Source organism: Aedes aegypti, chromosome 2 (assembly GCF_002204515.2).
Source record: "Aedes aegypti strain LVP_AGWG chromosome 2, AaegL5.0 Primary Assembly, whole genome shotgun sequence".
NCBI classification, from domain to species: domain Eukaryota; kingdom Metazoa; phylum Arthropoda; class Insecta; order Diptera; family Culicidae; genus Aedes; species Aedes aegypti.
Window position 1 is genome coordinate 232,292,617 of NC_035108.1, and position 26,330 is coordinate 232,318,946.

The 26,330-nt window shown below is 35.2% G+C and overlaps 1 protein-coding gene across 2 annotated transcripts in view; it reads right to left on the bottom strand.

Moving 5' to 3' along the window:
- Positions 1-26,330, bottom strand: part of LOC5574371 (polypeptide N-acetylgalactosaminyltransferase 2) — a 51,613-nt gene that overhangs the window by 17,449 nt on the left and 7,834 nt on the right. Inside the window, exon 2 of one of the 2 annotated variants that reach the window (XM_021844426.1) lies at positions 2,755-2,989. The exons of the other annotated variant lie outside the window; for it this stretch is intronic. The gene's annotated coding sequence lies outside the window, so the exon portion shown is untranslated. The remainder of the gene's footprint in view (positions 1-2,754; positions 2,990-26,330) is intronic. 2 annotated transcript variants of the gene reach the window in all.

The window sequence follows — 26,330 nt, forward strand, 5'->3', positions numbered from 1 at the left end:
TTTTCTCGACCGAAACTTTGCAATTAAAGTGTTTCTTCAAAACTGTTACGCTCTATCTCAAGCGGTATTCTGTATTCTATCCCATGATTAAGGTGCCTTTTACTTGTTTCTAAGGTTTTTTCTGTACTATAAATACAGGATGTCGAAGGCACAGAAGAGAGACTTCCCGGACTGTAGACTGATTAGCATATTATTTTATTATTTATTTGAAAAATATGAAAACAACGCATTTTTGCCCAAATGAGCTTTGTCAGATGTCCGTTAGGAGTCTTTGCAGAAATCTACCGAAGATTACTGCGACAAAAATCGATTAAAAATGTTACTTCAAAACTTAATGGTAGAATGGTTTTTGTAAATGCGGTGAAAAAACAAAGTTCTGAGAAATTTTTGGAGGATTTTGCCATAAAGCTGACAAAATCTGCCAAGAATTAAACTTTTTCCAAGATCACATTGAATTGAATTAGAACGGATCCGCGTTAAGTGATTGTCTCTGGCTTGCTATTTTAAACCGATAGAATGACATTGAAGGAAATTTCCCAGTATTATAACTGTTGAAAGAATCAAAAAAGATCGCGGCCTAAAAATATTTGAAAGACGCAAAATTTACAACTGGTTGATAATATATTAGGAATAGATTCCTCACATTTATTCATTAATCAAGAGAAACGACACTAATGGCGTATTCGTTTATTGCTGGGGCGAACCTAGTTTCGCCCTGGATCCACTCTAACAGCTGTCAAAACGTTTTTTTTATTCGGTCGGGTCGAACCCGGATCCGCCCCAGGTTCAACCCAAACACAACGAGGTGTTTGCTCTGCCGACTTTTTGCGATCCAACCTAAGCGGGGTTCAACTGTCAAAAATTGATTGTTTACATTTTTATAATTATTAAAATTAACGATTAATGCAAAATGTTAATAACAGAAGCTATTTACGAAAGCATTCCGCAATATTTTTCGCATTAATATTGAGACTTTATTTTGTGATTTTGCACTCAGAGAAGTGAAGTTTCATGAAATTGTGTGACTGACAGTTCGAATGTAGGTATGACACATTCAATTTGACTCGAACCTGGATCCGTTTTCGTTCGTTTATTGCGAGTCGGGTCAGCTCTGACCCCAGGTTTAAAACCGAATGGCTTCGCGGACCCCCCGAGAGTTCGCCACGGCCCCCTAGGGGTCCGCGGACCACCGGTTGAGAAACCCTGGTTTAAAGTGTGTCAGAAGAAATCACTGTAAGAATTCCTAAAGGGTTTCTTCAAGGAACCTAAGAGCAAATTCTTGAATAATCTGTAGAATACTCGCGTAATACAGTCGCTTCTCCAAATCTCGATATTGAAGGGACCAACAAGATAGGGAGAGATCGAGACAAAGAACGCATTTTTAATGAATACTAGATTAAAAACCACTCCGTTACCAGGAAAATAATAAACAAGCAGATGTCACTTCGTGCTCCCGAACTGTTTTGAATCATATAATTCGGGTTAAGTAACCTTTGACAATGGGAATATCGACATACGGAGAGAAAAACGGGAACGAAAATCAACCAAGAACACATCGAGATAGGGAGATATCGAGATCTAGAGGATATCGAGTTACGGAGAGTGAAAATGTATGCAGAATGAAGGGACCGAAGAAATCATCGGCATAGGGAGAGATATCGAGATATAGAACATCGAGATGTGGAGAGTCGACTGTAGTCTCTGGAGCCACTAGAATTTGCACCAGGAATAACTGCAAGCAGAATAGGGAAATAAAGTTTAAAGGAGACTTTCCTTTCAATTAGATACTTGCATCAAAATAATAATGTGCTATCGGGCCTGACACGGATTTGGCAGGATAATGATGCATCTTCACTGACTCTAAGCGGTTGTCTATGTTAAGTCATGTTGTAAAAACTAACAGAGACTTTTACAGTGCATACCAATTAATACTGTTGTGGCTTACTACTAGAAGGTCCATAACAACACAATATAAATCAATTTGTCTTTTTTAATATCTTCAAACGTATATTTACCTATGGTATGTTTCATTGTTCATGTTGTCACTACATCCACAAATATATGTTTTGTTCTCTCTTTAGCAGAGCCAGTCACGTGGAAATCATCCATTCAGACACAAACCACCCGTCACACAAAGAACACAAACCATGAATCGGTATGGTCATATCGTATGTGAAGAATCAGTCCTATAATTGAATTGATCCGCAACAGCGACGCAACTGATAGTCAAGAAACATTTTTTTGAAGCGAATATCTCCGAGTCTTACTTAGTACGCAAAATAATGCGCAGCACAGCTTATGGCAATAAAGTACATTTGCCTTTCACTATATGTGATGCTCTTTCACTTGTCGTACGTACGGTGCATATCTAAATATATTTCGGTTTACCTTGTTCACAAAGATCGGTGAAAAAATAATATGCCTCGTGCTTCTGATGCATCCGTATTAGTCGCGACCTCAAGCGCGGGTAACCTTTATAGAACGATATGCCATCAAGTTTTCATTGATCACTTTGTTACAATTTTATCCGCTATTCATGGATCACTAGACGATGCACTCAAAACATTACCAACAGAAATAAAACACCCGTTCACTGATGTACATTGCATAACTGTGCTTCATTAATTCACACTCGAAAAACGGCGATGGGGGTTCATTGCAGGCACGAATTTAGTCTCGTTTGCCGCACCAATATCACTTCTAAGGATAGTTGGTTTTAATTGGGGGGTCTCCAGCTATCAACGGCTCTCGTACCTTGGACAATCCGAATAGATTGGCGACTGTGATCCTCTACGCTCGATCGAAGCAAGCCGCGCACACTAGCAATGTGCGTGCGGTTCGGTGCAAGATTAGCAACTGACTTTGAAAGCATTATTTCTCATCTCGCCGTCGGTACCTCTCCATTCATTGTTTTATGCGGTTGGTTGTGTTGCATGCTGGTACGGTACGATTGTTACCGAGAGTAATGCTACGATGGCATGTGTAATAACTGGAGTGAGAAAAAAACGAAATTGAAATATACCATTCTGCCGGTGGACGCGTAACTGTCCCAAGTTATAAAATTTACATTCGAGAAAATCACGTTCTATGTACAATGATGCAGCAATAAATAATTGTCACATTTAATAAATTAATAAACTAATGTGTATGGGGTTAATTAATTTATTTGTGTAAATAGTGAAAATGCCATACCCTTTTATCCAATGGGACAACTCGACCTATTTTTTGCGGTATTTTTCAGAATAAACAATTTGTTTTGTTATGTATTTCAAAAGTATATGTAAATTGATTAAATCCAGTAACAAAATCTAATTTACGACAAAAATGCACATGGGACAGTTATGCGTTCGCGCGCAGCCAAACACTCACACATTCAGTTTTCTATGCAAATGGAGAGGTCCGAAAAAAATGTGAACGATTTTTTGATTCACCTGTTTCGAGAGTGGGTCCATCGCTATTTGAAGGTCTACTCTCGGTCGCAGAGTAGGTATGCATCTCTAGTATTCGAAAATGTTCCATATGTCAATGAATTTCCGTTACAATTTCAAACATGCAAAACCGCTCATTGTCAACATAATAAATGTAACGGATCTACCACGCGGATGGGAAAACATGATTAACATTTCAATAGGCAAGCGGTTTGGCGATGGATGGATATTACCATTGAAACATGTCAGTAGCTCTGTGGTGATAATGTGAAAGTATACATTTTGTTTCAGTTTTGCGGTAAAATGTACCTGACGCTGATTGGTATGTATGCTAAGGTATGAGAGAGAAATTGCCATGATGCGTGATCACTAACCGCGACATCAGAAGTCAGAAAATTAGGTCTACTAATAATAGGCATACCTACGCGAAATATCTGTTTATTATTATCTCATTGAATGCAAGCCGCAAAATTATGATTAGTACGATTTTGATTTCAATATTGCTGCGTCATATGAAGACGTTGGAGGTCCCCAGCTAGCTTTGAGCACACTTCAAGGGTTGAAAATCTGGAAAAAAACATGATCCAATAGGCGACCAAATCAAAACTGTTTTTCACGAAATATGACCATTTGCAATTGATTCAATATATTTTGACCTGCTGATTTGGAATCTGTTTTCAGAACTTTCGTAACATGACCAGTTGGAACAAAATGGGGTTTTCATCCACATTTTTTATATTTTCATGAAAGTTGAGCTGTATTGTTACACAACAATTGATTACATTTCCTCACCGAAATCCATGCTAAGAATGTGTTTAATAGACACACATGATTAACACATTCACACACCACCCCTTCCCCCCAATGTTTAACATAGCACTAAAATTTTCAAAAAGCGTGTATCAAAAACTACAATACTTTCGAAGAAATCTGAAAGTTTTTTACACTATTAACACTGTCTCTCAAAATATAAGCACGGATTTTATTAAATAGGCATCATCTGGCTTTATTGTGTCCTACAAATTTGTATAAATATCATGTACAACTTTTTGAAAAAGGTATATTAATCACAAAATTTCCCATTTTTTATGGGGATTCAACTATTTTGACCTACAAACTGAGGGATTCCACGGAGGCATGCAAGTCGATTCTGATCGACCATTTCAAAAATATCTGAAACTTTGCACAGTTTTTCAGTTCCATCTAAATCGTCATTTTCCGATATCAAATCTTCAAGTTGAGTCACGACTAACTTTTCAAAAGGGTGTATGTGAAAATGGTTCAAAATATTCAAAAGCTGCACAGCAAAAACGGTTCGTTCGATTATAGACAACAAAAGAAACAAAGTTAGACAACTAAATAAATATTCAAAAAAAAAAATACACACAGTAAAAAAAAAATTTGTTTTGCATTAAAAAACATAATTTTTGTCACAAAAACTCAAATATCTCAAAACCCTATCGGAATACCAACGTAATTTTTTGAGGGAAAACGGTCCATTATATTAGCTATCTACCATAAAAATTTGGTGATGGTAAGCCAATAAACAAAAAAGTTATGACATTTCAAATATTTCACAAATTTGACACTTAGTGAAATTTTTTTTTTTTTTCATTGTTAATTTTTTTAGGACCGCAGTTTGTTGCTGAATTTTTTGTTAAGGGTACCACATGAGGTTAACAAGTTGTTTTCATGATATTTTATTTAATTATTCATAACTATTATAGCATCTGTTAGAAAGTTAGACGCGATCCAGTGTTGTGATCTAAAGTCTTGATAGTGTCATATTTTTTATTGTACGTAACTGAAGAAAAATTCTCTCAATAGTGTTGAAACCTTTTGATAAAAGAAACCTATAAGAAATCTAATATTGAAGACAAAAGCTACAAAAAAAGTTTTCTATACAGGTATACGACTAGTTTACCTGCAAAAAGTTTACCTCGTAGAGAACAAGGCGGGTCTATACCCAGGTGATCTAGTATACGTAAAGCAGGTCGGTTTTCTCGGCGCTGGTTTTCTCCACAAAGTTAAAATCTGATTACACCTGGGTATAGACCCGCCTTGGTAGAGAATAGACTTTGTTAATCATTTTTGGGAGAAAGCGAGTAACTTCAACAACATCAAAAACATGATAGGTACATACCATGAACATACTCACGAAAAAGCTAAAAATATACTACCACTATGGTTATAAAAGATTTAATTGTAAAATTTTTCTTCAGTCAAGCAAACGACACCCAGCTAGTCAGTAAAAACTTAAAAGTGATTTTGTTTATTAAAATCTAACGAGCAACATGAGTAGTCGCTTTCTCAACTGGTGCAGGCCGTTTGCAGAAAAAAGTGTTCGAAAGAGCTACGAAATCTCACCGAAAGCACCATAGATAAACTGAAAGCGGCTGGTTATGCTCCAATGTCTACATTGAATACAAATTTACGCATTTGTACGTCCTGCCGTTTAAACGTTGACAAACGGGCAATCTGTACATCATCGGTGGATCAGGTTGCAGGAAGTTCGAAAACAACAACAACTGAGGAATTACTAGATGCACCGACAACAACTGAGGAGTTACCAGAAGTACCAAGTGCAGATAGTCTTGCCACGGTACCATCAGCGACATCTGTTTCAACAAATCAATCAGAAGATGAGTGCATCCAGAAGGTCAACATCGAACGCTTCAACGAAGGGATAGCTGGAATAAAAGTGACTCCGATTAAATGGACGAAGATGGGTTACGTCAATTATCCCGAGAAAAAATACCGTGAAATCAACGAAGCTGTACGAAGAAACCTCTTCAAATTAAAACCTGAGGATGTGGAAAATACAGACTACGATGAGGTAATTATGAATATGAAGGAAAGGTTCTCGAATCTAGCCACGACAAGGAAAGAAAAATTATTGATTTTGTCGATGCTGCCAAGCTCGTGGTCTATTCAAGACGCCATTGATGAGTTCAAAACCAATAGAAATACAGCAAAAGAGGCAAAACAATTCAAAAATAACTGTCTTGCAACCAAAAATGCTAGGTCGAGTACTTCATTAACAGATGAGACAAAAGAAAAAATAATTCAATATTTTGAAGACGATGAAGTAAGTAGAGCTATGCCTGGCCAAAAAGATTATGTATCTGTAAAAAAAGATGGAAAGCGTCAAGCAATCCAAAAACGATTAATGATGACTACTTTGAAAGAAGCGTATACACGCTTCAAGGAAATTAACAGGGTGTCTACTCGTTTACCACAATGAAATTCCCTGATATTTCCAGGTTTCACAAAATAATTCCAGGTTCAAGCAGTACCGTAAAACGGGGAAACTTTGATAGTTTTTTCGAAGGAAACTTGAATATTTGTGCTTGCTGTTTCAAAGAATTAAAATTTTTATTTTTAAAACAAGGCATCCTAGCTGTCGATTGCAGTTTATAGATTTCCAACAGATTTATTTCGAATGGATATATAATTTTTCATATAATCGAAAGTCGGTTTTCTGTTTTGGGGTAACTTTGATAACCAAACAAAATTGAATGAATTAAGGAACATTTATAGGGCATTGCATACCTGTAGGCGTTTAACGTTATATGGAAATTTCTGTCTTAGATTACAAAAATGATCCCAGTTTGTGAAAATGCTTTTCGTCAAAAGATTTGAGACCATATTCAAGTTCTATGATAATTAGGCTATCAACGATAAGTGATCAACTATTCAAAACTACATTAAATAGTGATCGTAGAACAGATTGTTTGTAAGCGTTTCGAAAATGCTAAAATCGTATCAATTTTAAATATTCGTATATAAAGCCTCAAATGTTCTCGATTCAAATAAAAATAGCTCTTCCATGAAGTTCCATACTAATATTCTTTAGTTTTGCATTTGTTGTGCTTAGCCGATTAACAGAAATTAGGATATTTCGTGTAGTATGTGGTGGGTAACGCACTATCAAAGTTACCCGCATTATCAAAGATACCCCGTTTTACGGTACTCTAATTTTATATGGCTTAAACAGAATAATGACAAATTGTTAAGGATTTTTGATTTAATAGCAAATTATACACTTCTAAGAATTTTTAAACGCATGCTAAAGCAAATGAATTTTATTTGCCAACGATGGAGTCTTTTATTGCGTTTGTAAGAAAGTTCGTCGTGAACAGAACGGAACTTTCAAGTACAACAGCGTGCTTCTGTTTTTTTGTACTGCGTTCTTGTGCAATAAAAGATTATGCCCCATTCATTTCCATGGGCCATTTGGATACCAAAATCAGCTTCATGGGCGCAAAAGTAAAATTTTATTTGGATTCATGGCAATATGTTAAAATAAAAACTAAGTTTACCGATGTTTTCGCATGTTTTCATCTGCTCAAGTATATTCCCATCTAAATTAACACAAATAATCTGTAAGACTTTTGGATCGCCGGATAATAGAAACATAGATCATCAAGCCCCCGGTTAATCGCGCCTGACCTGTATAACATTTAAATGTGGCAATTACGAAAATGAATTGTTACATTTCATTCGAAAATGTTAAAGTGTTAAAATAACTCTCTTTTTCCCATGTTATCTCCAGAGCTTTTTTCCTGAAATTCAAATATTTTCCAATAATTTTTAAAATTGTACATGGGGCAGTTTTGGTAGCGACTGAATGTCTTGAAGCTAGGAAATTCAAAAAACTCCTTCCTAAAAAAAAGACTACCAACCAAAAAGAGACCAAACGGTAATCAAAACATAAAACGAGTCCTAAAAATAACCAGAAGAAAAAGTTTGATACGACCAGACATTTCTCAGAGAATATTTCTAAAACTTGCTTTGGAAATTTCTCGTGACATAACGACAAATAATTTCTTCAAGTTTGATGAATGGATAGATACCTAACTTTATTTGAGAGAATTTCTTTTTTCTTCGGAAGTTCATTTAGTGATTATTTCCGATGAAATCACAGAATTTTCCTAAGGAATTTGTCAAAAAAAATGTTTTTGATATCTCAAAATAAAACTAGGATTTTTCAAAAAAATACCGCAAACAATACCTCAGGGAATGCAACAGGAACTCCTTCAAATATTAATTCTACTATTTTTTCAGGAAAGCCCTTAGGCAGCATCCATTTATTACGTAACGCTATAATTGAAAATTTTTGTATGAGCCGTAACGCTTGAGCCTACTCCCCCCTCCCCCTAGAGCGTTACGTAATTTGTGGATGCCGCCTTAGTCCTCCAGGGTTTTATCCGGTTATTCTTCTATCGGTTATTCTAGAACATTCTCCAACACTCCAGTTTAAAACATGTTGAAATATTCAACCAGAAACAACTCCAGATGGGTCCAAGGATTTCTCAGGATTTTGTACAAAATTGTTCATCAGAATTTCTTCAAGAATTTAACTAGAAATTTATTTAAGGATACCTTCAGGAATTACTCCAGAGATTGCTCCTAAGATTTCTTTGGAAAGTCATTCAATAATTCTAAAAGATTTCTCAAGGAAGTTTTCAATTTAAAGAAAAATTCATGTATTTCTCCAAGGAAATGTGAATGACATTTCCCAGAAAGCTGAGAATTGGGTCCTAAAGTTTTTCATGAAATCTTGTTTTTATTTAATAACACGAAAGAGCATGTTACTGCAACTACTTTAGCAATTTTTCCCGCTCAAATAACGGCTATATCATGTTTAAACTTTAATTTTAAAATTGGGTTCATAAATGAACCTTGACACTTTTGATCATGGTTGACGTTCGCTTAGTCGACAAAAACACCACAGGGGTTTTAGTTTTTACACTGGGGTTGTTCCTATCTGACATTCCGGAAGGGACACGAAAAAAAAAATACCCAAAATTTGAGTTAAATCTAAAGAAACATGAAAAAATGTTTTATGGACCTAAGCCAACGGAAAACATTAAAAAATTAAGTAAACATGTGCTTTTGGCCTAAACTTAAGCGTTTGGCACTAAAATTGGGACAGGGCTTTAGGACCCTATTCGTTGAAAAAAAATTGTGACGTATTCCTAAAGAAAATTTCGGATAACTTCTGTTTTAACTTGTGTATATTCTTAAGTCCATAAGGATTTCTAGAACAACTTGTTCTTGAAGAAATTTTACAAGATTTTCTAGGTTATCGCTAAGATAATTAAAAAATACTAATTGAATATCTGGTTAATATCCCACAAGATTTGATTTTGTTCAGGAACTCCTGGAAAAACATAGGACAAAAAATGTGCAGCAATGATCGGAGGATTTCTTGAAAAAAAGTTGTAGTGTTAACTCGTGTGGAACCTTAAATGAACTTTTGAATATTCCCTGGGGATTTTTTTAATAATTCGTTGAAAAATGTATGGAAGAACTCCAGTAATCCTTGAATGAATTATTGGATAAATTCCTAGAAAAATTCTAAGAAAACTCAATAATGAAACACAGGTTGAATTTAAGGAATTATTTTAATTGATTTTAGTAGATTCACTCGAATTACTCGACTAAATTTTGAAGCAATTCTTTGGAGTAATCGTAGTTGAAATGGCTTAGAAATTCTTGTCGGGTTTCTTGGCCAAAAACTCTGGAATCAACCTATGCGGGTTTTCTTGGAAAAAAAATCTGTGGTAATCTTTGGAATATCTCTTAGAGTAACGACTAGAGAATTTGGGGGCCCAGATAGCCGTAGCGGTAAACGCGCAGTCATTCAGCATGACCATGCTGAGGGTCGTGGGTTCGAATCCCGCTAGTCGAGGATCTTTTCGTAAAGGACATTTTCTCGATTCCCAGGGCATAGAGTATCTTCGTACCTGCCACACGACATACACATGCAAAAATGGTCAATCGGCAAAGAAAGCTCTCAGTTAATAACTGTGGAAGTGCTCATAAGAACACTAATCTGAGAAGCGGGCTTTGTCCCAGTTGAGACGTAACGCCAGAAAGAAGAAGGAGAACGACTAGAGAATTCGGTTCAAAAGTCAGTGAAAAATATCTGGAAATGTTTTTGAGAAATATGATAAGAAATTTTGCATAATTATCTGCAATCAATGCAAAGAAAAAAGAGACTTGGAAACCATTTTGGTTAAATAAAGACTTTAGAGACCTTTCATCAAAATTAGGGACCTTTTTGTCTAAAAATAAAGACTAATTCTCAAAAAAGAAACCTGCTACCGACCTTAGATGTGTTAATCCTTTACTGATTAAATAGAAAGATATTGAAAAAGTCAATCATGTTTTGGTATTTGAAAAAAAATCATACTCGAAAGTATCCTCACTGAACAGCTCAAATAGCAGCCGAATTTTTATGCAAATAATGGTTGCTCTGGGTTTTGACGCAAAAATCCTTTGTCGTGAACATATTCTGCCATGAATTACTGCCTCAAAATAATTTCCCTGATTGTGATCGAAATTCCCTGAGAATTCCAGGTTTTTTTCCAGGTTGAATAAAATTCCCTGATAATTCCAGGTTTTCCAGGTTTTTCCAGGTAGTAGACACCCTGAATTAACGAAAATATTAAGGTAGGTTTTTCCTCATTTGCAAGCCTTCGTCCAAGGCAATGCAAGCTTCTATCCAATTCAGGAACACATAATGTTTGTGTGTGCACAACATACGAAAATATTAACCTAATCTTACATAGTTTGAAAAGAATCAATTTATCAAAGGATATTAAAATGTTAACTGGTAGTCTTTTGTGTGAAAATACAACATCAAATTGCTATATACGATCTTGTTCGGATTGTCCAGATTTTTCATCATTGGAAAATACTTTATTCGCTGAGTTTGAAGAAAATTATATTGATCAGTTATCATTTGAGCAATGGGTGACCACGGATAGGTGTGACCTAGAAACTATTGTAAAACCTGTAGATGAGTTTGTGTCATTTTTTTGCTTGAAATTAGAAAGTTTAATTCCTCACGACTTTTTTAAAACAGAGCAATCCCGCTTTTCAAAAAATACGAAAAATACATTACAAGATGATGAATTTTTAGTCATTTGTGATTTTTCTGAAAACTATAGCTTTGTATTGCAAGATGAAGTGCAGTCCCATCACTGGAACGTACAACAAGCTACAATTCATCCATTCGTTATTTATTTCAATGGAAGTACGCAAATTGAACATTTTAGTTTTATTGTAATTTCCGAAGATTTTAGACACGACTCAGTATCTGTAAATTTGTTCATTGCCAAAATGATTAACTTTTTACGCGTTGATAAGGATAAAGAAATCAGAAAGATATATTTCATGTCTGATGGAGCAGCATCGCAGTACAAAAACCGTAAGAATTTCTCGAGCCTATGTCAATTTAAATCAAAGTACGGAATTGATGCAGAATGGCATTTCTTTGCTACGTCACATGGCAAAGGTCCTTGGGATGCTATTGGAGGAACCATAAAGCGCATGGCCACAAGAGCAAGTTTAGCCAAAGAACGTGAGCATCCAATTAAAACTGCAAAAGAACTATTTGATTGGGCGAATCGCAGAAAAGAAGAAGATTTAACAAAATTATCATTTTGTTTTACTACTACTGAAGAGTACGAATTAACGGCATCATAGCTCAGCGAGCAATATAATAACGCGAAAACGATCCAAGGAACCCAAAAATTTCACTGTTTCATTCCATTGTCAGAAAATAAAATTAAAGCAAAACTATACTCGAACTGTACTGATAATGATGCAAAAGTGTTCGATATTGTAAAAAAAATTGAATAACAATAAATAAATAAATAAGTATTAATAAAATGTTTTCATGATCTCATAACGCATACCCAAATCCAAAGCTTTTAAAGTTTATATATAACATTTAGAAACTCATCGATCAAACTCTAAAAAAAAATTTCCTGGTAAAAAAAAATTTTATTTTCGTGTAATCTGTTAATTCATTTTAATTTATACATATATACATATACATATAATATTTATACATATACATAATATTTATACATATAATATACATAATACTAATGAATACATGAAAACGACTTGTTTAATTCACGCAAGGCCCTAACAATAAAATCAGCAACAAACTGCGGTTCCCGTAATAATTTACACCGAAAAAAAATTTTTTTTTCTACTAAATGTGAAAATTGTGACATGTTTGAAATGTCATGACTTTTTTGTTTATTGGTTTACCATCACCAAATTTTTATGGTAGATAGCTAATATAATGGACCGTTTTCCCTCAAAAAAATACGTTGGTATTCCGATAGGGTTTTGAGATATTTGAGTTTTTGTGTCAAAAATTATGTTTTTTAATGCAAAAAAAAATTTTTTTTTACTGTGTGTATTTTTTTTTGAATCTTTATTTAGTTGTCTAACTTTGTTTCTTTAGTTGTCTAACAATCGAACGAACCGTTTTTGCTGTGCAGCTTTTTGAATATTTTTGAACCATTTTCACATACACCCTTTTGAAAAGTTAGTCGTGACTCAACTTGAAGATTTGATATCGGAAAATGACGATTTAGATGGAACTGGAAAACTGTGCAAAGTTTCAGCTCAATAGAAAAAAATGAATTAAAAAATTTACCAAATTTTGGTGCTGTTGCTTGGAATCACTCAACTAAAAAAAACACAATTTTGAATGTGACACATTGGCCAAATATGATTTAATGAACCATGACGCAAATTGAAATTGAATAATATTACGTCATATGAGAAATAATAATTGTCAAATAAATGTTAGAACATTTCCGACACATTATTGTCGACTATCCATATTAGACTAGCCCTTAAACAAAAAAGTTGTAAAACTCAACGGGGCACCCCCTAGATATGAGTCTTAGGGTAAGAAAAACGCTATCTCAAAATTTCAACTCAATTGGTTGCTCTACCAGCTGGCGCATTATATTTGAAGTTTGTATGGGATATTCGTCCCATATATGTTGAAAATTGGTCCTATGTCACTGTTTCGTTCCGTATACTAATTGTTCGCGTTCAAATAAGCCCAGAGTGACCAATACACTAGTTGATACCCTAATGAACATGATAGCAGAAGGTTGTATCTGGATTTAATCTCATTTTCATTACTCTTTCAGTTGTTGAAAGTTAGGTTTAGATCAGCACTCCCGTACAGTCACTTATATGAATGCGACATGTGCCTCAGCTCGCCCAGCGTCATAGGTGGCTATGATGCGCTTGGTGGCTACCTCCAAGCTATGTTGAAGAAATACACGCAGTATTGCATGATATACTTTAGATGGTTAAAACACCAACTTTATTAATTTTGATCATGGTACAATCTTCTACAATATTCTTCGCTATTACATCAAGTAGTGTTTTTGACATTCTGGGTCCAATTGAACGCGATCATCAATTTTCCTGAATCAAACAGGAGATGATGTGCTGTTGCTCATATGTTTAAGCTGAAAATCCCATATTAACTTCAATTCAAATGCGCCAGCTCATGGAACGACCAAATGAGCTGAATTTTTTAGAAAGGCTTCCTTTAACCCGAAGAAATAATCCTGGGGGGTGCCCCGTGGAATCATACAACTTTATTTTTCTCCCATACTGAGCTGGGCCAGTCTAATCCATATATCTATATATCGATATATCTTCCTATGTCGATGATTTCGTCAACCCCTTCATTCTGCATACAAATTCTCTCTTCGTATCTCGATGATGATATCGATATGCCCATCATCAACCAGAACAGATTTCAAACTCCAGTTGGCAGCACCCTCTCAGATTGCAATGAAGTTTTCTGGATATGTCGACTTTGACAAAACAAGCCACTAAGTAGGTATGCAAAGTTTTTTCAAAATTTATTTATCATTTGAAAAGGGTCAAACTTGTTTACCCAATTTTTTTACAAACTAATGTGATCGAAAAATGGAACCCCTGCTAAAAAGTATTGTATGGACGACTTGTAGATAATTGTCAAAATTTTTGGCCTACACTCAAAAAAATGTTTTCAAAATTTAGTCGATTCAAAATGATGGCCATTTTTATTTCAATTAAATTTTGTTCCAAGATAGGTAATTATATTTACTATCAACCATCCATACAACGCAAGATGGGCACTTGCAAGGAAAACAAAGTTTTTCGAACAAAATATGTTTCCCACTAAAAGAAATTTTTTAACGTGTCATTAAAAAAAAACTAAGCGAGTGAAAGTCACAATAATATCAAAAGTTAATGAAGTTCAATAAGCGAGTCAAGTTTGTTTAATTAGTTTTCTTTGAATTATTGAGAATTTCATATAAACATTGCGTTGCGTGGTAACGGAGTATTCCGTAAATTGTCTGAAAACTGTCATGTTTGTGACATTACCATTCTTTAATTGCTCATGAAAAACTATTTTGGATGAAATAGCTATTCAATTGGAAGTCAGAAATGAAAAGTCATGACAATTTCCATTGCTGGCCATGCTCATCTTCTCCGTTACCGGGAAAGGGAAGGATAATGATGATATGACATCTACTCGAAAAGAGGCCAGCGACTCATCGACGCCCTCATAGATGCCAAGGAGTTGGATGATAAGAAGGGTAATGGTCTAGGATTCACTACAAGCGAGTGATGCGATCAGTTTAAAAATTGGTGTATGTGGAGTTTAGAATATATTTTTTTGTAATTGGGTGTAAGTGTGAACGGCACCAGAGGCACGTTCCCCGCTATTTGGGAGATTTGTGCCATCGCCAAATTTGAGCCTATTTCATTATCTACCGGATGAGAGAGGAAAGGGAAGGGAAAGATGGGAGGAAAATGAACAGCTAAGAAAGTTAATGTCACTCAATGCGCGTTTGTCATCCAGGGATTGGGCACCACAGGTATTTACACCTAGTGTCCTAGCTAATAAGCTTTGGTTCAAGCGCCACTACTCGCTCCTTGGAACGAGAAGAAAAATTTACCCCACCCCAAAGCCCAGAAAATAAGCAGTGTAATAAACTCATCAAATCCGTTTAATTGTCTTAAGGTCTAGTAAAGAAGTCAATTAAACAAAAAACTCAATCATTTTATTGGGAAATTGAATCCAAATCATCCGAACGGTTTCGTATTTCAACATAACAATGCATGGATGCGTAAATGACGCTTTCCTTTGTCAAAAACGTTAAAACACACACAATATGAGGAGAAAAACTGGATAGATAATTCTGGTTTAAAATATGCAACTTTGCGTAGCACAATGGTCATTATTGAATGCAGTTTTCACACTTTAAATAGATTTTATCTATAACTATTATCAGAAAGCATTTAACAGCACCATCAAATCATTCACCTGAAACTGATATGCATTCTCATCTTAGTTTATCACAAACAAGAAAAAACTACCCGGGTGGCGTAGTGCTAGCCGAACCATTAGTGGAATTATTTAAAAGTGTAGCATGAAGAACGCCAAAAATCTTCAGATATAAACTTTCAAAAAAATCATCACTTTAACAACATGTTTCCACAGAAAATTTGCACGTGGCATAGCGCCATCCGCCGAATGTAATTCTTCACCAGCCGAATTGAGAATAAATCGTGGAACGAAATAAACGTGACACAAAATTCAAAACGCAGCCGCCCGCACGGCTTGCTGTGATCTTATAGAATTTCATATAAACATTGTCCAATTTGTGGCATACACTGAATGAAACTGATTTTCTCAAAATATAAAGTTGATATAAAAAATTACCATATTTTATTTAGATGAAATTTTGTCTGAAGATGCTGTTTACTACATATTTTTTTTCTAGTCTTATCTGATTTTTCAGCGAGTCCTTTTCAAACAAAACTACACAAGTGAAAGTCACAATCATCTTAGAATTGAATGAAGCTCAATAAGTGAGTCGATTCTGTCTAATAAGTTTACTTTAAATTATCATATAAAAAGGGCTTTTGACGCGTTTCTCACCACATCATATTCGAAGTTGGCAGCACTCTCTGAGATTACAAAAAAAAAAAAATGGATATGGTAACATATGATCGAAAAAAGAACATGATTTTTCACATTTAATTTTATTATATTTCGTCAATAACGGTATCGACGATATATCGGATATAACATTATCGATATAAAACCGATATCCGATACTTGAAACATGCATGACTTGAAAGTGAAACACAAATTTTTGGACAATAGTTATCTTCAATGCAAATAGATGGATTGCTTACATTACAATTTTAGATCCATTACATGCTCTACTCAGCAATTATTCAAAAAATATTGAATCCGTTTTATTTAATTATTTAAATCGACTATAAGTTTTGAAAATCATAATTTTTAGTATTGTAAATACAATTTTGATTTTTATACAAACCTTTAGACAATTATCTACAATTCATACATACAACATTTGTTTGTAAGAATTATTGTTTTTCGATTACATTATTTTGTAAAATGTCGGGCAAAACAGTTTAGTCCTTTTCAAATGATAGTCCATATAAATTTTGGAGTACTAAGTATGCAAATTGGCTTATTTTGTCAATGTGCGTATATGTAGATAAGTCGTCCAAGACTCAGTACAAGATCTCCCGGGATAGCTAATTAGCAAACAGATTTCATTTACATATACCCCCATTCCTTGGCATAGCGTCCACGGCTATAAAGCAGTCATACTGAAAGTGTCTGGGTTCGATTCTCGATCGGTCTAAGATCTTTCCGTAATGGAAATTTCCTAGACTTCCCTGGGCATAGAGTATCATCGTACCTGCCACACGATATACGAATACGAAAATGGCAAATTTGGCAACGAAAGCTCCCAGTTAGTAGCTGTGTAAATGCTCTTAGAACTTAGAAGCTGAGAAATAGGCTCTGTCCCAGAGGAGACGTAAAAATTTTTTATGAAGAGTCCTCATTTGACTTCTTAATTCTTACTTACATCCAAATTTAATTTTATTGATAATCTCTACAAATCTCTCAATAAAAATATTGCTGGAAAAGCTCTAAGAATCACGATCGTGCAGTCGAATCAACAGGTCAGGTGAATATTTAATATCTCGGTTCAAGTACATTGCACTGTGGAAACTTGTTCCAACCTTCTAGCAACCATCTTTTTTGTATCTAGTTGCAGCTTACACAGCATACCAAAATACAAGGAGGAGAATATAATGTTTGTTCCATTCCATACATTATATCATAGGTTCCCAAATTGTGGTTCCGTTTCACTGTCGGCAAGTTGATCAAGAGAATTTATAAAATTATATAAACATTAACATGATCAATGATGTGAGAGTTATGAGATCATTCATATGAGTAGGCAAGTAGTATACTAACCAATAGCGAAACCTCTTTAAGTACAAATTACAAATTTTAGTTATGATTCAAGCACTATCGGCGTACGAATTTCAAGCATAGGAATGCAATTTGTAGATGTATCAGCGGAATCCATTAAATGAGATTTATTTTTTTATTGAATTTTGTTAACGAAATTTTAGCCCTGGGCTAGTTCATTCTTCTTCTTGGCATTAACGTCCTCACTGGGACAGAGCCTGCTTCTCAGATTAGTGTTCTTATGAGCACTTCCACAGTTATTAACTGAGAGCTTTCTTTGCCAAAGTTGCCATTTTCGCATTCGTATATCGTGTGGCAGGTACGATTATACTTTATGCCCAGGGAAGTCAAGGAAATTTCCATTACGAAAAGATCCTGGACCGACCGAGAATCGAACCCAGACACCTTCAGCATGGCTTTGCTTTGTAGCCGCGGACTCTAACCACTCGGCTAAGGAAGGCCCCATCTAGGGCTAGTTCATCTCGTCACTATGTATAATCTTTCGATCATAAGTGCCTCGGAGATGGGATTTGATTCTAGATCCTCGGCATGAGAGGTATGTGTTCTAACCACTACACCAGGCCCGTCCCCAAAGTTTAAGTCTAATTTTAATGTTTTGTATAGATGAAATCGAATGTGATCCATTTATAGGAAAAAAGAACAGGATCGATTTAACGAGCCTTGGCAAAAAAGCCCTCAGTTAAAAGCTCAGGAAATGCTCTCGAACACTAAGCTGAGAAGCAAGCCTTGTCCCAGTGGGGAAGAAATACCAAGAAGAAGATGCATGTATTTTACATGTTTTCGATCTCAATGTATTGTTTGCAATTTCTCATCGTAATAGGCTGTTTTTTTATCACGCCAGTCTGTCATGAAACGGCCTACTTTCCTGCACTGAACTTTGCAGTGCGCTAAAAGCCATTACTAAAATCAGTGGCGTAATAGATATTATGCAACGCCTTTTTATTACTCAACTGTTTTAAGTTGCGTAATGAATCATTACACATCAACAGGGTGTCTACTCATTTATAGAAATGAAATTCCCTGATATTTCTAGGTTTTCAAAAAATAATTCCAGGTTTAAGAAAATCTCCAAAATACATAAATGATTGACAATGGTCAAATTTAGGTGATTAAAAATTTATTTTCAAGGATAGGTAGTTTGGCTTCGAAACACTTAAACAAAAAATCTTACGATAAATTTCAAAGTTGTACTCACTTCAATAAAAACATATTTGTTTTTCTGTTTGTTCTAAATGCGTAAACAACATACGGAAAATTTAGAGAAACAGGGAAACAGGGCCAGTAGGTGACAGGGCCCTTAGAAGTAAGAACTTTAGAGAACGCTTACCTGAAAAAAACAAACATGAACAAAAAAAAACAATGAATTATGAAAATAAAAATAAACCTAACATGAACCACGACATGAGAATTTGATTCCTTATTTGAACAGATATTAAGAATATTGCTAAGCCTTCCTCGTGAAATTATGACAAGTATTAAGTACTTATCGTTTCACTGTGAATTTCTTTCATATATTACCCCGAAGGCCTCTTCAAGAGTTTGTTTTGTGATTTTTACGAACTTGTTATGTAATTGTTTGAAGAATCGTTTAGATACCTTCAAAAATTCAATCTGATTTGTTTCTACGAAGAACCAGGCTATTTCATTAAAACTACACTCCTCCTCCTGGGGGCCTTCCTAAGCCGAGTGGTTAGCGTCCGCGGTTACAAAGCAAATCCATGTTCTGGGTTCGATTCCCGGTAGGTCCAGGATCTTTTCGTAATGGAAATTTCCTTGACTTCCCTGGGCATAGAGCACCATCGTACCTGACACACGATGTACGAATGCAAAAATGGCAACATTGGCAAAGAAAGTTCTCAGTTAATAAGCTCATAAGAACACTAAGCTGAGAAGCAGGCTTTGTCTCAGTGAGGATGTAATACCAAGAAAAAGAAGAAGAAGAAGAAGAAGAAGAAGAAGAAGAAGAAGAAGAAGAAGAAGACTACATCTACCATGGATGGTTTCCTACAGTTTTTTGTTTATACGAGGCATGGTTCTATCTCAAAAGATCATCATATTGTTTGGTTCTTTATCATGGCGAAGAAATTACTTCGATGAATTGCTCCAAAAATCGTTTCAGACATTTTTCAAGGAAGTCCCAAGTTCTCCGGACATTTATCCATTGATTCTTTCATTTATTTTCCTAGGAGAGAAAAAAAAACCTTCCTTGGGATTTTCGAAGCTTCGAAGATTTTATTTCAGTTATTCATGCTGGGTTGTCTCCAGGGAAATGTCAACAAAAATTTTCAGATTGTTTATGGAAAATTTTGAAAAATCCGCGATGAATTTCTAAAGAATATCCTAGTGTAATTTCCGATGACACTGATGAATGATGAATTGCTATGAGGATATTTGGAACTCCTGGATTCTTGATTAATTTTTCTTGATAAATTGCTAAGATAATAAAACAAAATCGAACCTTTGAATAATTTTCTTGGCTTTTTGTAGAAATTCCAACATTAAAAAATATCTATAAATGATCGGAGAAAAAAACTGGAGTGGAACCTTGAATGAACTTTAGAAGAATCCATGGAGCATTGGATTTGAAAAATGTTAGTGAAGTGGTTCAAAGCAATAGTATTTTGATGAAATGCTGGAGAAATTAGAGGAACTTAAAAAGGAATCCCAGATGCAATTTATCGAGAAATTTTTTGGAAAAGTTTATAATAGATTTCATCGAATAATGCCTTAAGGAAGTTTTGAACAATTCCGGAGAGTTATTACGGGTGATTTTTTGAAAGAATCCTTTTAAAAATGCCTGGATCAAATGAAACAAAGACGTAGAAATTATTCTAGGGTTTCTAGTATAAATATCGATTTTTTCGAAAACTCTTTAAGGGGGAAGAACTTCTGTTGGACCTGTGGGACGTATCCCAGAAGTAACACTTAGAGAAATCGGAGAAAAAATCAGGAGGAAATGCTGAGATTTTTTCCTTCAGTGTAATCTCTGTGAAAATTACTGGAGGTAGTAGCGTGGAGTGTTCTAGAATTTTCTGGACCAAATTCTGAAGAAATTCCTCTAAGCATCCATTGAAATTTGCTTGTGGCATTCCTGTTGGAGTTATTGAAAGTATTCAAGAAGAAATCTCTGGATAAATAGTTACATAATAGTCTCGAAAGGTTTTTCTAATGCCTGTAGAATGGTGCACCAGAATTCACTGCAAGCAGTGCAACCCTCTCTTTCCCACGACTTTGATCGACTGTTTCTTCATAAAAAGCGTTTTCATAAAAAAGTAATTGAACAAAGAATGTTTCAAATAGTTTATTTTTCAAAGCCTGTTTAAATTTTTTCGATTGTTTTACAATAGTTAATTGATTGTTTATCAATAGTTTTACTATTAAAACAGTAGACTTTTGGATTAATCTGATGTGTAAAGAATCATATTATATTAATCATCTGGTTCGGTTTGTCTCAAGTTCATCGAATATTAATAGAGTTCTGGAACTAACATGGGAAAGAGAGGGTTATGGCAAAAAGTGACTTTAGAGACCATATTGATAAAAATTTCGTTAGAGACCATAACCAAAAATAACCAAGACTTTAAAAAGTGACCTGCTAACTTGAAAATATACTATTCTTCGTACCTGTTGTAATCTTTAATCTTTTCCTACAAAATTATTTATTTCATATGCTCTTAAAAAAAGCCAACTGGAACTGAGAATCGTACTTACCTTTACCATTTTGGCAATCTTAAGTCCCGCTTCCTTGTTGAGATAGGTTTTATTTAGAATAAATAGAAATAACTATAAATTAAATGAAACATCTCAAAAAGCGTTATAATATTGGCGCAGCCGGAAATGTTGTTGATTGGAGAGATTTTGAGTTACAAAAAGGCCATATACTACCATGAATTACTGGTTCGAAATATTTTTCCTGAGTATAGCCGACATTCTCTGTGAATTCCAGGTTTTTACAGGTAGTAGACACCCTGATCAATTTTCAAAAACTGCAAACCTCGTCGGATAAATGTACGACTCGTGCTGTAAAAACCATCATTCTGCAACTTGTTCCGTAAACTACTATTTTTCGCTGCCTAAAGTTAATCTAAACATGTTTTGGACAACAATTGATATGTATTCGCAAATCTATGGATTTTGTTATGATTTTTTTTGTATCATCTCTATTTGTCCATTATTTTTTTTTGAATCCCCTTCTGGTTACCGATTTTTGATATCAATAAAAATTGAGTTTTTCCGGTAATTTCATAAGCATGTTTTTTAGGGTAAAATTTAATACAACCAGACTCTTCATCTATGATAGGAAAACGATTGTGGAAAAATGCAAAATGTATGATTCTACGTATTATTCAAAAAAAAAAAAAAATAATCATTTTGATTTCAAGCTAAGAAAAACGAGTTTTCACGTCTTAAGTCCTAATAAAATATAGGTACAACTTTTTTTTTGCATTGATTCTTTAGCCAGCTATCGCAAGTGTGTGGCCAGGGTAGCCCTCGATTTCTGTAGAATTAAAATGTCCTTCTTTTTTAAAGCCAATCACCCGAAATGTCCAAAATTGTCATCTGGTGATCCTAATCACAGGCTCTCAATATTGAAAGCGTTTTAGGTAGTAAATAGAGATTTTGAGTCCTTTGAAGAAAAAACCTGATCAAAACCAGCTGGCCAAGTTTGAGAACCTATCGGGTGAAGCAGTGTCGGTTGGCGCAGTAGTAACTGTAAACTTTCACCCACGACTGAGTCAATACGAAGGCTCCCCATCCCCCGATTGAGTATGGCAGTAGGGTAATTCGAAGCAGGCATCTGTAAATCGTGATCGCAGTTGCTCGTCGTTGCATATGGCCTTGCCTTTCAAGTTGGTGGCATTCTGTTGCTCATCCGTGTGCAGTGCCATAGTATAAGATATCTTATATAATTGGCTCGGATGCGATTTCCATGCATGATTAAGTACGGTGGTTCCATTTTATGATGCTCCTTGCCTATGTACTGCGTTTGGATATTAAAAAGTAAACCTAAAAATTGTTTTTGGGGTAGATTGTATGTTTGAAAAAAGCAGCACTTAAATTACAAACACAAGAGCAACAATTTTATCGGATTACATTTTGGATTCCATTAGACTGAGGCCTTCCTTAAACATTGGGGTAATGTCCGCGACTATAAAACTGTGCCGGATGTGTCTGAGTTAAGTTTAGCGCAACAAAGGGGTATGGAGTAAAGTATGTAGTTGTTGTTGTTGTTGTTGTTTGAGAGGGACTTTAACCCGAAGGTCATTCGTCCCTTAAGTATGTAGTACAGATTTGGCCTAACTTCTAGAAAACACATCAATATGAAAACGTCCGTGCAGTAGCTGCGGAGAGGTTTTTGATCGGCAATGTGATTAAAAGTAATTTAGACATCTATTATGCCGAAGGTGATGAGTATAAAATATTGCAAAACTACTTTTCAATCTGGTCTGGGTCATTCGACATAAAGACATTTGACAAGAAGGTTTTTTGGCATAACAGTCATTTTGAATATGACATAGGGTAGAAGCACTTGTTTTGGCCATACACCAGTTGTAGTTGTAGTGGATTACACACCGTTTTACATAGCCAATCAGCATGAAACCTTTTGTGTTATGTAGAGCTACATTCATTTATTCGTCCGAATTGATTCAAAACATAAGAAAAACAATTATTTTACTTACAATTTTAACCCCCATAAGCCTAATTTGGCCACTCTCATTAGAAATCAATGCGATTGGCCAATTTAGGAACCAAAGCTAAATCTCTGGCCGAAACTGGTTCTGATGGCCTATATTGACCAACGAGATTTTCAAAGCGAAACAATGGTTTTAGCTCAGTGCCGATATTTTACATACATAATATGGATTGAAAGCTTGCATTTGACATATTTGTAGTATAAATAGGGCTTAACACATATTTTTTGTTCACATTTTCTCTTAGGCTGGCCAAAACTGGTGCCCTAATATTTTTTCATCAATCTTTCGAAAGAAGAGATATAATTCTGGTTATGCCAAATGGTTATTATGCTTAATGTTCTTATGCCAAACGACTTTATCCCAAATGGCTTTACGCCAAATTACTCGCTCACGTTTTAATCCCTAGTTGACAAGAAAAGTAACGGAATTATTCTTATTATTTCCATTTTCCAACCTAATCTACCCAATTATGTATGCATGAGCATGAGCATGGATGACCGCTCCGAGTTGCACGCCGTGGTTGACCAGAACAATCGAATTTGCACAGAGATTTAATCAATGGGGTTTGGGTCAATAACGATCCCGGCCACGTCCATTGCGATCATCGGGGAAGGGAAGGAATGTTAGTTAGACAACCATCGTTTCTAGAAAATTAATATACCTCAGCATCTCCACAGTAGGGAAAGGATATTGGGTTAGTGACATAAGGTGGGATCCTTGATAAAATCACGTCTAATAGGATTCACGATATTACTCGAATACGCATTGCATGCCAAACGAGCACACTTAATTGTGGAATTTTATCTCGGTAAAACTGAATGACGAGATCAGTCAATGAAACACATTTTTACTGAAATCTTGTTTAATTTTGACAGATGAACAATAATGACAGATGCAAATTGACAAAAATCGGTTATTTAGGTAAATAACTGAGATTCGGTAATCTATTTTGCTATAACCATCGGCAAACAAACATTTTCACTGTGTTTCGGCAAAGCGCATCTGTCAATATCGAAAACTCAGAACTGCGGAAACCAACATGTGCTTGAAATGTTTATGACGTGAACAAAGAGCTTTGTAGGAGACGACTACATGTAAGTATTCATGTAATTCACTAGAAATTGTGTGTATGTCGTAAAATTGTTTTCATAACTTATCTCTCAAGCCTAGTCAACTATAACTGAAGCTAGTTTTATTATATTTTCAGGAAATTGTTCTTTTCGTCATTTAGGTACGGCTGGAATGGTGGCGGGCAAAATCCACTTCACACGGAAAAGGACAATGTATACCGGATTGAGGGAAAAGTAAGTTGTTCACAGTGTTGTACTCCATGCATTTGTATAGGAGTAATATCTTTACAATAGATAATAAATTTGTTTTCCCATTAAAACTTATGATGTGTATTTATTCTTCTTCTTATTCACGTTATTTTTCGTCACATTTTGACAGTTGAGTTGGTTTTAAATTTTACGGCACAATCGGCACTTTGAACTTTTACCAAGATTTTTACCGGAATCTCAGCTGTTGGGTTCTCGGCAATTATTTTTACCGGCCTCGGCGAAATAAATTAAGTGTGAGTGTGTCCGGCAGGATTAAGCGACACAACTAATATACTAAACACAACTGATTCGACGACACTTCCTCTTCGCACTGCACGAACCGGACACGGTTAGTCCCTATTGCATCGCTCTCCCCCTCAAGGCTTGCACAACAGATGGAACAAACACTACTCGCCTTTTGTTTGCTGTGAAAAACTAAACCTCTAACCCAATTAGGGTCGGTGTTCTCTTAGTGGACAGTCCCCTATAGTCGCACTAGTGGCTTTTTACGGCCGTTTTGCTATAAATCTTTTCAAAACATTTTTTGACATGAAAGTCAGGAGCTATTTATCTAAGTACCATTGATACACAGATTGATTTTGTTCAAAAAATGGTCGAAATAATTAGTTTTGCTTAAAATTTGAGCTTCCTTGCGCCTATAGTAAACCTATTGTTCCTATAGTAGCACTACTGAGAGAAACTATTTTTTAAAGCTTTTGATCCACACTTTGTAGGAAAAATATAAAAGTTTTGTAAAAATACGGTTTTGATAAGTATTTTGCCAACGCCGTGATGCTAGTGCTACTATAGGAACAGAAATTAGAAATAGTGCTACTATACGCACATGTATTCCTATAGTGGCACACGCGATGATAAATACAAACATTTGAGTTTTCGTAGTTTTCATATTTTCCCACAAAACCAAGATAAAAATCTTTCAGATGATGTAAACATAATGACGCTAGCGTTATTTTTCGATTTTATACGAATTTTTGTTCTTAGCTATGCGGCTATTGGTACATCGACCCTACGTATTTATGTACTGAATAATAGTTGACAACAAAGTTTATAATACTTTCGATAAAGAAAAGGTTATTGTTGATGTTGTGGAGAAGTATTGTACCGTGTACGCACCTAACTTTGCGCATTTTTAACAAGCATGAAAAAATTATAATTAATCTTCAACAATTCTGTTTCAGCAACATGTTCGTTTATGTGAAATAAGTATTTGACATACGTTTTTTACTAAGAAACTCTTGTTAATGTTAGTAAATAATCAAAAAACCTTATTGTCACACGTATAAACCTCAACTTTTACACCGTCTTAGCACAAGCGCTAAGGAGTGATTCTGCCAAAAATCAACATTTTTCTGAACAAAACGGTGTTGTGAGAAGTATAATTGCGGTGTATTTGCAAAAAAAGGTAATATTCTGGTAATTCCATTTATTTGAAAAAAGCGATGCGCAATGTTAGGACCCATTTTTTACATGAGGGTCTTAATTTTTGCGCAATTCTAGCAATTCAAAATGTCGAATCCGGTTGGCACAAGAAGGCGGGGAGCACAGCGAGCGAGGTGGCTTGATCAGGTGCAACAAGATCTGGAGAACGTGGGCCAAAATCGAAGTTGGAGAGACACAGCCATGAACCGAGTAAATTGGCGCAACATCGTTAACGAGGTTTTATCAAATTAATTGATGTAACACCAAATAAATAAATAATAATGGTTGT